This window comes from Ptychodera flava, chromosome 6 (assembly GCF_041260155.1).
Source record: "Ptychodera flava strain L36383 chromosome 6, AS_Pfla_20210202, whole genome shotgun sequence".
Classification (NCBI taxonomy): Eukaryota; Metazoa; Hemichordata; class Enteropneusta; family Ptychoderidae; genus Ptychodera; species Ptychodera flava.
Window position 1 is genome coordinate 39,932,020 of NC_091933.1, and position 13,872 is coordinate 39,945,891.

At 40.1% G+C, this 13,872-nt stretch overlaps 1 long non-coding RNA gene across 1 annotated transcript; it reads left to right on the forward strand.

The window, feature by feature from the left end:
• The first annotated feature begins 2,006 nt into the window (after window positions 1–2,006).
• LOC139134349 (uncharacterized) lies at window positions 2,007–12,779 on the forward strand. The gene is made up of 3 exons (XR_011552791.1): window positions 2,007–2,123; window positions 4,847–4,996; window positions 12,628–12,779. It is a non-coding gene; the product is annotated as an uncharacterized lncRNA (long non-coding RNA).
• The last annotated feature ends 1,093 nt before the right edge of the window (window positions 12,780–13,872 follow it).

The following is a 13,872-nucleotide window of genomic DNA, read 5'->3' on the forward strand; positions in this document are numbered from 1 at the left end:
TGTAATTAGTGATTTAACTCCGAGGGCACTGTGCGAAAGTTGATGAAACCTGCTACATATAATGATCTGACAGATATCCAATTGTTCCGTGAAGCGTACTACTATATCACGTGGTTTACAACAGGTTGATTTATTACATATATGTAATGAACCTGTTGTAAACCACGTGAGCACATTCAATTCACATCTGGTGTTACTTTGCTGTCGTGTTTGTTCCCAGGCTGAGTACGACCTTTTAACCTTCGCTTGTTCTGTGCCTTATTTCTAATATTGCTAGTGTCGCCTCCCTGTAGCGCCCGAACGTGAGAACCAAAGAACAACCGATATTAAAATGTCACTACCTCTTACATATAATGTGATTTTCGATAGATCTGTTTTAACCCCGATGAACAGGGAACGTCCGAAATATCTAAGTGGAAACTAGTAATAAGGCCCCCCCCCCAAAAAAAGGAATGTTTCTGGTCAAATCTTTCTTTAAAAAATGGTGCGGCGACGCGATTTTTTTTTCCCCCAAGGGAGGGAGGAGGGTCAGTTTTATAGTTTTATCAATATAGTCACATATATACTGTTCATGCAGTCACTGATCATGCCCCTAAAGAATTTTCTCTCTCTCTTCAGCCATTTTGGTTTGGTGTCAGCTAAAACAACATTTCAAATTCAACATACACGTTTATCATTATTTACCTCGATTCATATCACAACGTAATGCTACGGGAGAAAGCGCCAATCACATCCTTGAAATATCTTTCCGTATCACGCCCCTGGCCTTGTTGCCCCATTCGCATAAACGTGTTGGGTTTCATATATATAATTTCTCTGCGCTCGAACACAGTTAATGTGACTGTTAACAACACTCACGGGCCAAAGTTGTCGACTGCTCTGTGACATTGTGGCTAATATTTTTAGCAGCGAATCGCAGAATGAAAATCCAAACAGAAAAAAAGAATTTGCTCGGCAACAGCAATAGATTGCATACTTTTTCGGTCCTTATATTAATACGGCTGGATTCGAAGCACGCTCGTGCGCTTCCACCGAACTAACGATAACCAGTTAAATGTATATAGCCCACATTTTTAAATATAAATCATCATCACGTTGATAAAAAAGAAAACCGACCGTTCAGTTGCCCTATAAAATTTATTTCAATAGACTTGAAATGGAAATTTTCAGCGATAATTTAATATTCGGTTGAATATTTCTCGTTTTTGATGCTTTAAACATGAAACCATGGCGAAAATGTGATGAATTAATGGTCATGGCCATTAATTCATGTTCGCGATGATTTCATATAATTTGTCTGAAACCGGGGTCGAATATATGCATGGTCACCCATTCATTCAGTATCTTTCAACATGTCAAACAATATAAGTAGTATCTCGCATCAAACAAAATTCATGAAAAATGGCCGACTTTGTCCCTTTAAGTATTTAAGCTTTAATTTGTATAATGCAAAAGGAAAGATTTATATAAGTATTAAACATCAATCTTTGTAAAGTACATCTTCTTACAAAATACTGAAATATTACTCACGAAATAACAGAAATTTTTTGAAGAAGAATTAAAAGTGCTTACTATGAATATAAATAGACAAAGTATGTTAGAGTTGAACCTGCAAAAATCAGAGAGTTGATTACGCCAAAATTAGAGTTGCGTCCACCAGAATAAGAGTTTTGTTTTCTTAATTGGAGTTGTGCCATCCAAATTAAAGTTGTACTGCCAAAATTATAAAGTTTAGTCCGTCAAAAATAGAGTTTTTTCCCTCATAGTTACAGTTGATGTGACAAATTTAAGTTTGTGTTTGGGAAATAAAATCCCATAAATATTAACGGTATTGTCCAGAAGTTTATATTTCATAATATAAGTCAATATGACGTGTTTGGGCCACCGTAATTACTACCTTTCTATCTTTTTTTACCGATACTCCCCAGGAAAGAGCTCTGAAGACGAACAGCGTGCCATCTCTGTGGAGAGCTTACCTGAGGGCGTACGGATGGAATATCACAGTTGGTGTAACTATCAAGGCACTGTCAGACTTTTGTACCATAACTTTCCCCTTGATCATAGGCGGCATAGTGAGATATTCGGCTTTGTGGTACTACGATGAAGCAAAAAGCGCAGAGAACGTAAGGAAACTTGCTCATAAGTTTTCACATGCACAAGCCAAGTTTGTCGTCTCCGAACAAAAAATACGGGATTTATTCTCTGGTCGTTCTACGTCACGACAACCCGCGTCTATGTCATCAATTTTGGTGCGTCGGACCTTTTTTGCGTCGATCTTCGGTGTGCTCGTCAATGTAAACAAACAACATGGCGGCCGGTATTTCTCCCAAGATCAAAATGTGTCTGACGTGAAAATATCGTAAACATTAGTCATGATTATTAGAGTCTGACAAAATACATCAACTAGGCAAATTTTTGAGTCATCGTGTTTTAGTTTTGTCGCCAATATGAATGGGGGTTCGTATTCGTATAGACCCCGCCGACGCCTGAACTTTCGACGCACTTGTACTTTCATGCGGTAGACATACGGTTTCCCCTGCAACAAGGGGGTCAAGTGCGGTGTCCAGGCCTCCAAAAGTCATGTAATGAAATCGATATTTTCACAGACTACGACAATAATAATCCGAACAATGAAAACACAAGAGTGTACCGCCTGTATATTCCGAAGGAATAACGTGAATAATTTGCGGAAAAAACGAACTCGAAGCTGGTCGCGTTACCATGGGTTCCGTAAGCATTGCAACCAGGGTCAGGCGCGACGTTTACAGTGTTCGCGCCGTCGAGATTTAGTCGATTTTTGTTCCCGAAAAATAGCGTATCTTCGTCTGAGGTAAATTTCTAGGCCTATGCTATCTTTGAAATAGTGTATAACTTTGCGGAAGGTACGTGTAGACCGAGGGGTCGTCTGGCATTTGCTCCATACACGAACCAACGTGAACGCCGTGTTCCTTGCTCATGCAACGGACGACTTGAAAGGATTGACAACTTGCGCACATCGTATTGATATTATTCCTATTGAAGTAGTTCAAATGTTTAAACGCGGAATCGTCATGGCAAACTTCTTTTACTTTGCAAAATATAACGAATTCTTGGCTTGTGCATGTGATAAGTATATTATTCCCTAATATTTAACTTCGTTCAGTTCGGAAAATACTCGTGACATAATGACCGTGTCACTACTCGTCTTCGACTCTTGGTGACACGTAGTGACAGTCATTACGTCACGCGTATTTTCCGAGCTGAACGAAGAAAAATATTAGGGAATAATTAACACCTATTGCCTGGTCATGAGGGCTATAGCGCCCGTCTATTACCCCGAGGGGCCGTGTGTTTCTGGTAACACACGGCCACGAGGGGTAATAGACGAGCGCTATAGCCCGAATAAAGACCAGGCTATAGGTGTTTTATAACACACCACATGCTCATGTTGTATTGTTATATAGTTTTTAATGTGTTTTGATATTTTGCACCGCAACAATCCATTGTGACAAGTTTACTGGGCGATGTTTCCACAGCGGTTTCAGTTGTACGTGGTACCACTTTCTTTCAAAAAATATCCTTAGCATACCTAGCGACATCCTTAGTTGCACTTTAATCTTTTCCGTCGATGAGCTGTTCAAGTTCCTACGCTGTTGGAATGTTGGAAAATGTTGGAAAATCTGTTTTAGAGAATGTGTCGTCACCTATCCCGGACGCACATCACGTTCTAGTCACCAGCCATTGTTGCAAAGCTGCAGACGACACTACGGTCACGTGACCGGGCACTTTTCCAAATTTGGTCAGAGCTATTTCCCTAGGGAAATAGCTTTTTAAAATACCCTCTGACGTCACTTTTGTCGATTTGGTGGGGACTAGACGTATCTATTTTCTCGTCACGTGACGTATTCTGGCGAATCGCGACACGGAATGAGCATGTGGCGTGTTATAATAAACACCTATTGCCTGGTCATTAGGGCTATAGCGCCCGTCTATTACCCCGAGGGGTTGTGTTTTACCAGAAACACGTCGCTATCCCGCGAGGCCGTAAGCCGAGGGGTATAACGATGTGTTTCTGGTAACACACGGCCACGAGGGGTAATAGACGAGCGCTATAGCCCGAATAAAGACCAGGCTATAGGTTTTTTATAACACAACACATGCTCATGTTGTATTGTTATATAGTTTTTAATGTGCTTTGATATTTTGCACCGCAACAATCCATTGTGACAAGTTTACTGGGCGATGTTTTCACAGCGGTTTATTAAGTTGTACATGGTACCACTTTCTTTCAAAAAATATCCTTAGCATACCTAGCGACATCCTTAGTTGCACTTTAATCTTTTCCGTCGATGAACTGTTCAAGTTCCTACGTTGTTGGAATGTTGGAAAATGTTGGAAAATCTGTTTTAGAGAATGTGTGGTCACCTATCCCGGACGCACATCACGATCTAGTCACCAGCCATTGTTGCAAAGCTGCAGACGACACTACGGTCACGTGACCCGGCACTTTTCCAAATTTGGTCAGAACTGTTTCCCTAGGAAATAGCTTTTCAAAATACCCTCTGACGTCACTTTTGTCGATCCAGTGGGGACTAGACTTATGTATTTTCTCGTCATTATCTATTTTCTCGTATTCTGGCGAATCGCGACACGGAATGAGCATGTGGCGTGTTATAATATCTACCTATTCAGAATACAATATGTAGATATGCCAAGAACGCCAGCTGAGGGTAGCATAATTTAGGATTTCCTTAGCAAACATCTCAGCGCATGTGCAGTGCTGTGTTGTGTTCTTGAGTGTAATTTGCGGAAAGCAAGAATAGTCTGTGTAAATGTTTCACTAACATGTCTGTTCGTCTATCATTAGGTCTGCTACGTCACAGTTAATGAGTTCTTCAACAATGGATTTGTGCTGGCTGCTTGCCTGCCTATCGTGGTCATTGCCAGGGCCACTCTCCTACAATATGGGTGTAATATCACTGATTGGTGTGGTTTGCAAGCCAGAACAGCCTTTCAAGTAAATGAACACTTACAGATTTAAATGCTAAAAAATAGTGAACGGCCCAGGCTTCCAGTCATTTGAAGATTATCTGATCATTTTAAACAAATTTAGGGAATGTGTGTGTGTGTTACCTGCTTACTTATTTTAGATAGGGCTTATTCTGAACTACGTCGATGTTCTGTCACCGATATGTGAAATTAAGTTTTCGCCCAAATATCTTCACAAAAATTTCTGTAGTTACAAACCATAAAAATTAAGAAATGGCAGCCATTTGTGACAGTGTTTTGATGACAACCATAAAATATCGGACTTTGACTCTCCAGCAGTAGAAATATTAGTCCATGGGCAGGAGGGGCCCACCGTGCACCCCCCCCCAAAAAAAAACCTACTACATGGGATTTTGTTTTTGTTCTTTGGGATCTGCTGAACTAGAAAAAAGATGTTAACATTGGATATTTTGGGATGCACTACCTGTCTGCACTGGTTTTTGATTTGTATGTACCGCAAAAAATGGCGAAAAATGAGTAGGGGTAGGTGGTACTATATCCTCCCCTAAATGAGTAAACTAGCATGAAATAGCACAAACCTTACATTTTTGGAAAGCTTTGATACTGCTTTTCTGAGGAATACCAACTTTAGCAAAATTGATTTGTGTACATAGAATAGGACGACTTTAAAATGAACCTGTCTTCATGTACGTCATCTGCTGAGGTCATGTTAAACAGTAAACTCAGCAGTTGACGTACATGAAGACAGGTTCGACAAAAATCCATGTGGGTCACAAAAATCGTGATTTTGCGGTACCCTTCAAAACATGACCGTGACAGCTATTCAGTCCCAATATTTTGTCTGTTCAAATGCTATTTCTTATTCTGGGGATCCCAAGGCTTCTGAAAAATACAGGTTTGTTATCTTGTGGGGGTGTGGACGCTGTCACCAGATTATCACCGGATTAAATTTGACAAAGTCAACAACGAACGCGCCAGTAAAATATATCTTCAGTTATACCTTACTGGCGCGTTCGTTGTTGACTTTGTCAAATTTAATCCGGTGATAATCTGGTGACAGCGTCCACAGCTTAGTAATTTACCCTTGCTTACTTTGGCCAATTAGGCACTCAAACTCACCAGATAATAGATACAGCATGTTGATAAAACGTTAACGCAAGATTGTCAAGGGCAGTGCTAAGTTTAAGACCAAAACACCAAAGGTTGGTAGAATATATCTTTATTAGCAATACAACGAAACACCTACCCACCCCTGGGGACGGACATTTAGACAACACCCTGTGATTTAACGTAGCTCTGCATGGCTGTGTGTTACGGCGTTATACGGCCTCCCACCATAGCCCGGCTGATTGCCATAGACATAGCACCTCGGAAATACGGCCCGCAGTTTCTCCGCCGAAACAGCCGATTTTGAATCCAAAACTTGCGTTGATCTACTTTTTCGAGCACACCCACCTCGCTTAGGTACATGATGTGCTTAGCTGCGCTTGTAAATTTACGCAGAGCCCAATTTTCTCTCTAGGCCTATATGCGGGGGAAGCGTTCGTAATTAGTGTGAGCAGTTTTATCGCAGTTCACTGCAGTGGCTTCGCTATCTATTACTGAAAATGGTTGTAATCTGATTCAACCCATGAGCACTCGGGCGAAAACCAGCCCTGCAAACAACATGAACAAAAGAGCATCGCGATATCGAACTTCTAAAGTCGACGTTCATCGAGGAGTGCAACCAGAGAAAATAATGAAATATGTAACAAATCTGATGAGCAAAAAGAAAAGTATTGACAGGATAGAAAATCTTCATCGTCGATAGTAAATAGCCGAGTGGTTGTTAGAAATAATGTTAATTATAGACTGGTACATCGCGATGTTCATTTGTTTGCAAGGCTGGTTTTCGCGCGAGCTTGGCCAGATCTTTAAGGTTGCGAAATCCTCGATATATATCGGAAAGTATTTACCGCGATTTGAAAAATCTGTAGTATCGTCCGTTTTTCGAAGTTGGGGTCGAACTGAGGAAGTCGTGCTTGCTCAGATCTGTAAAGTGATGAAATCTTCGATATAAGCTATATTGAATATTTACCCGCGATATGGACAATCCAGTTATGAGTATCGTCTATCGCTGTAAATAATGTATTTCGTGGAAGACCAGCCAAAACTCCCGATGATGTCCGATCGGTTCTCTGTCCAAGTCCCGATCGTCAAGTAAATTTTTTTAAAGCCTACATGCAGCGTGCGAAATTCACGCTAACCCGATGGCCCGAGGCCAGCTGTTTTCATGCCGGACCAGTAACTCTTGAAAGATGTCCTGCTGTTCCTAAAGACGCAGGCCAGTAACTTTCACTATATGTGAAGAAGTTTACCTGAATGTTTTCTAAGCTAAATACTAGACGAAAGTATTCAAATATACGACATTAATTCTTTCAAGAGATTTGGAAAACGTAAAATTCGCAATTAAAAACTGAATAGACTGATCGGTACTGCATCAAGGCGAAAGCCTACCCATTTCAATATGCTCCCCGTAAGTTTGCTTCGAGATCTATTGACGGTCATAACAGGCGTCATTGTTTAGCGTATTGACTGTGTTGAGCGAGCTAAAGTGCTCGTCTCTTTTCGGGCTAGCGAGTGGTTTACCTCATGTATGTGTGGGAGTGCATGTAACGCATGGCGATAGGTCAAACTCGAAGTATGTAACAGCATTTGAATAGCAAATAGAAACTTCAAAGGAAATGAAGGCAACTTCAAACATTGGATCTACCACTGTTTAATAGTGCATGATATATCATATGGATCATTGCAAGTTTTGTGTTATTTTTTGTGAAATACAGGACGAGACAAAATGAATCGTACAGAAATCACGAGGGCACCGCAACATTGCACTTTTATATGATATCGGATATTTACAGCTACTAGACAACACAGTATCGAAATAAGGATTGTTTGGTTAGATATGTGAGGTGGTGAAGTCTCCGATATAGGATATTTACCCACCGTTTTGACAAGTCTAGTATCGAATAAATTAAGTTAGAGTCGGACTACGGAAGTCCGCGGGGTCAGATCTGTAAGGTAGTGAAATCCCCGATATACATCGGATATAAACCCACGATTTGACAAGTGGCATATATAAAGTATCGTTTAGTATCGAAGTTATATTTGGATTGAAGAAGTTGGGCTTGGCAAAACCTTTGAGGAGGTAAAATCTCCGATATATATTGGATATTAACCAGTGATTTGAAAGTCTAGGATCGACTTGTATCGATATTAGAGTACCAAAATCGCCCATAAACACCCTTAACATCGGCGGTTTTACATAGACCACATGCCGAGACACAAGGCAAGTCATTCTAGTATCGTCTAGTCTCGATTATTAGAGTCCCAAAATCGCTGATGAGTATCAGCTTGCGGTAAAATATCGGCAATTTCGCAGACCCGGCGTGCCCCGAAACAAGGCAAGTCATTCTTGTATAGTCAAGCAATGATATTAGACCCGAGATTGTTATGTGTGATAGAAAGAAAGAAATATGTTGGCTTCAAACTTCGATACTGGAAAGTAAATGTTCGATATAAATTTATGATTGTGCAAAGTCGCGCCTTGTTCATAGTGATTTAACTTTGATGGTCATTTGCCTTGGTCATCTGTTAAGATTAAGCTTACATTTTTGTGATTCGTCTTTTAACGTAGGTTTAGTATTTGTTTTCTTCATCAGTTGCTCTAGTTTTTGCATTCTTTCGATTTCAACTTGATGATGGTCATCTTCCCTCAAAGAGGAGAAGCCAGAATCATTTTTGAAAGAGTCAACTGTTGCATTGACTCCATTTGTGTGTGATCCGGTGTTTGTGGAGCCAAACTTACCAATCCCTGATCGGAGTTCTGGGCGCTTAGCTTTTCCGTGTTGGCACACACTTAAAGCCCACGCTTTTCTCAATGTTAGAAATATTTGTTGTGAAAGGTTGATTTTAGAGAAAAAGTTTTAGGTGACTGTTTTCAACCTTTCGCTGATTTCATATGTTTTTTTTGGCACTTGGACCAGTTGCCCAAACTTTTCATTTTGATAGTCATCTTCATTTGCTTACCTTTAAAAGAATTAAAAGGTAGAATGTTAGGATGTTGAAGTGGCGTCTTTTTTATTTTTTCAATCAAATGTTCTAGACCCCTATTCTGAGCGCGAGAAGAGAATCTTCACTATATTTGGATTTGACCTGAGGATCGGACTAGCTGATTTCCTTCAGGGCCAGTGATTTTTTTTAATTGCTGGCCCGCTTGGCCAGTAGAGATTTTGCTTGAGTTTCGATCTCTGCCTACATGTAATGTATTTCGTGCAAGGCCCTCCCGGAAACTCCCGATGATATCCGATCGATCCTTTCAACGAAGTCCCGCTAGTAATTATGTGTATGAAGTTTCGTGTGGACATAAAAATGTATTTCTTGCTTGAATAAATTTAATAATGTAAAACATGCAGGATTCTTAACTACCGGCCATGGATGCTATTTTGAACTAAGAGTCGGACAGAGGTAGTCGGGTGGTCAGATCTGTTAGGGAGCATTCGTTTTTTACAGGGAGGGGGGTCGGTGGAAATCAGGGGGGTTGACTTTTACGAAACTGTTTTTAAGGGGGTCAAATTTTGCAATCAATGATTGGAAGGGGGTCAAATTTTACAAAGGTTTGTATGGAGTTATGGAAAAAATTTGACTTTTGAATTTCACAGAAATGTTACTTGGTCCTTCATACAAAATTTATGTGTAGTCTATGAGAAGCTATGAATAATTTCCTTTAAATACAAAACTAGCTAAATCTGTGTTTTTATAGACTCTTGATTATTGACATTAACGTTCTTGATTAGACTAGGGCGATTACAAGTTCATGTGTGTGCAAGAAATTTGGTTTTGGAACGTCACCAAAAATTTTGATTCTCTTTAAATTGTGGTATGTGAGGAAACTTTGAATATATTTTTTACAATTATACAAAACTAGCTATTAAAATCAGTGTTTTAAAAAAGTTTGACAATTGATATAAATGTACGTGACGAGAATATTATATTTAAAGGAGCAGATCTGAAAAACCAATATGACAATTTAACCCAGTGATTATTTGTAAAGTTCAAAAAGGACTCTTTGAAAGGTCAAAGGTCAAATGGGAAATTATAATTCAATTAAGATATTATTGATACGGACTGTGACATCTGGGGGATGGTCGCTGTTTTTTGTGCATGGAAATTCAAGGGATGGGTAGCTCTTTTTCTTGCAAACACTTTTGAAGGGCCTAATTTTTTCAGGCCAGGGCCATGGGGTGCGAAGGTTTAATGAATCAAATCTGATGATTTTTGAGGGGTCACATTTTACAATGATGAATTGAGGGGGGGGGTTAAATTTTAGAAATTTGATTTGGAGGGGGGTAGCTTACATTTTCATTTGTCCCTCAAATTCCACCGACCCCCTCCCCGTAAAAACGAATGCTCCCTTAGGTGGTTAAATCTCCGATATACATTGGATATTTACCCACGATTTGACAAAGTAGTAGTATCAGAGTTAAAGTCCGAAATCGCCTATATTTATCGGGTTAATATTGGTGATTTTGAAGACTCTGCGTGTCGAGACACAGTGCAAGGAAATCTAGTATGATCGTCTGGTATCGATATTAGAGTCTCGGAATTGCCGATATTTATAGGGTAAATATCAGCTATTTCTCAGCGTGCCAAGAAACGATAGGCAAGAAGTCGTTCTAGGCTGAGGTGTAGTCCCGAAATTGCCCATATTTATCGGTTTATATCGGCGATTTTGCAGACCTTTGAAAGGTGCAGAACATAACTTAGTATCTTGACAGTTTTTAACATTTTAGACCCTATTACCTCCGACTCGCCGGACTTTCTTTAGCCACTGTCTTCGAAGAAGCTGCTCTGTGGGAAAACGGTAAAAACTAACACCGTTTTTGTTCTGTCTTTAGTCGTTTTTGCACCCAACTGCACTTAATTCATTTTTTCATTCTACTGAGCATTAAAAAGTTGTAACATGCAGAACTAAACTTGACAGTCATAGACTCCAATGCTACGGTAAGCTGTCACACACGATAAAAATTACAAACGACCTCAAAAGAGCGCTAAATTGCAGCAAGTGAAAAATAATACAGTAAAAAATTAGGTCGACCAGCGAGAGATAATACTTGCTAAAACGCAGAGGATAAAAACTGCAACAAGTTAAAACAAATACAGTAAAATACTGACCGACCAGCGGGAAATAAAGCACTTGCAAAGGACAGAGAATAAAAACGCAGACGTTTCGGGTGCGACCCTTCGTCAGTGTCGCACTCGAAACGTCTGCGTTTTTATTCTCTGTGCTTTGCAAGTGTTTTATTTCCGCTGGTCGGTCAGTATTTTCCTCATTTGTTTTAACTTGTTGCAGATTTTATCCTCTGTTTTTTTACTGTAACACACGCTCATGTATCGCCGATGACGTCACGCACGCTCCTCCCATGAGCCCTGGGATTTCGAGTTTATTTTCGTAAATGTCGTCTACTTCAAAGTCTCCTTCGTCGCGCCGCAGTCGCTGGCGGGTGCAAAGATGTGGCAAATTTGAGCTGCATTTTATTCAAGGTGGATTTTACAAGGGATAAATGGTGACACTCCCTAGACTTAGGTTTCCCTTCAACAGCGCGGAGAATTTCCGACATCGGGGAGATTACACAGCACGGAGATAAATTTCCCACAGCGCGGAGATTTTTACACAGCGCGAAGATATTGACACAGCGCGGAAAATCGTCGTTTTCGTCCACGGTACAAGAAACATTAAACAATCTCACTCTCTAGCAAAACCTTTTAGCAATGATGATTGCCCTGTATATTCTGTCCCGTTTCCATCAAACTAACGATAGAGGGCGCTGTGGGTCAAACTCTGGGTCAAACCTGGGGTCAAACTCACATGCAAGAAGTGTACCTTATCGAATATTAAATTTGTATAGGCCAGAAGGAATAAAAGCAATGTGCCCAATGATATAGTTGGCACGATGATAGCCCAGAACAGCTGAAAGATGACACATCACCTGGACGTGATTGGTCACGCTATAAAGACGTTTTGACTTATTTGATTTAAAGACTGGTGCCGTTGTATTGATATATATAAAAAGAAGGATGTCTTGCATCTGCCTTCTGTTTTATTCACTGTGAACGTTTGAGGACTGGGGCATTGTCATGACTTAGATTATCGAAATTTCAAATCGAAAATGTCAAAACAAGTGTTTTAGAATATGATATATCAAGAATCACGACATCAGAAGGAGTGGACGTAATTTGTCACGGATTAGTTGAGCACCAAACGGGTACCAGGTGCGCCAAAATTGAAAAGTAGTTACCGAAAGTAACTGTCGGGGCTTAATTTTTAACTTCATGTCTGCTGACAATCTTTTTTCTATTTTTCCGTCATCCTTGGTTTGACCTTTCTTCAAAAGCAGGCGCTTTGGATTTTTTTCCAACAATCTCCCGACCCCCTGGATGTCATATGGTCCGTCCCTTAACTCAGACGCAAATTAAAGCAGATGCAAATGAAAGTGATTACTTTTGTTCGAATTCTATCGATAACAACCGATGTCTTGCACATGGTCTGATACTAAGTAAGTCGTGATCAGCATTATTAATGGTTTTGTTCTATTTCAGGCATATACCTACGAAAAGTCCCTTCGCCTCCCAGCGTCGGCTTTATCGAGTGGCGATATGACTGTTGGACAAGTCACTAATTACATGTCAGTGGACACTATGGCAATTCTCTGGTGTACCCAGTATCACATGGGAATCTGGCCGATTCCATTCCTGGTAAGAAGATTGGGTATCAGATTGTTCTCTAAAGTAGTACAAGGAACATGTTTTGTATTGCTTGTCCGACTACATTGTTAAAAATCGATGAACTTGAATCATCGGAGCTAACGGTACGAATAGATAGAGATTGTAAGTCGTCAGGGTCAGTCGTCGATGACAAACTTTAGTTAATATGCATGTGAAAGGCACCTGACTTTTAAGCTTCTTTAAGGCATAATTGCCAAACTTGAATAGCACTTTCATAGCCTGACGATAAGATATTTAATTATCATAGTCTTGCTGGAGCATGTTCACATGGTAAATAATTCCGAAAGTAAAGAAGAGAGTTGGCGTTTCGTCAAAGTTAAAACGGTTCACTTTTTCACATTTTGAATTGTTGCATTATACTACCGAAAGCCTTCTACTTCCGTTGAGCCTCAACCGATTCAGTCCATTAATTAAGATTAAGTTTTGGTGGTATTTCTTGAAGTGATATCTGACAACGCCGAAGAGTGAATTTTCTGGAAATTTCACGCACGTATAACCGACGATACGGATTACTGTTCCTCGACAACTTTTACAGTACAATACAAGGCATTGTAAACTCTTCAGCAATCAGCAAACAAAGCAAAAAAACTAACTAAAACAAAACATGGTATCGGCCTCGCCAATTTTTCAGGTGAGATCGTCTACTCCCGATAAAACTATTCTCATACTATGTGGATATCTATCTGTATACATTGTATCCATACAAGTGTTCCCGTAGTACTTGTTCCGAAAAAAAAATTGCCCAGTGTATATTTTACTCAGCGTACGTTTCTATAGGCGAACAGAGAGATCTATAGACCTGTTAGAATGTGACGCCATGCACGTGCATTATTGCATAATTTGCCTCGTGGTATATGAGAATATTTACCTGCAGAATAACATCACAGTAACAATAGCAGTGGTGTTGGCAGTGTTGTATGTTTAACACCTGTAATCACACCCCACAGGTCGCCGCAATACTCGCTCTGTTGTACATGGAAATAGGAGTTTCGGCTCTCATCGGGGCATCCTTCTTTATTGTTTTCTTGCCAATACAATTTATGGTGTCGTAAACTTGCA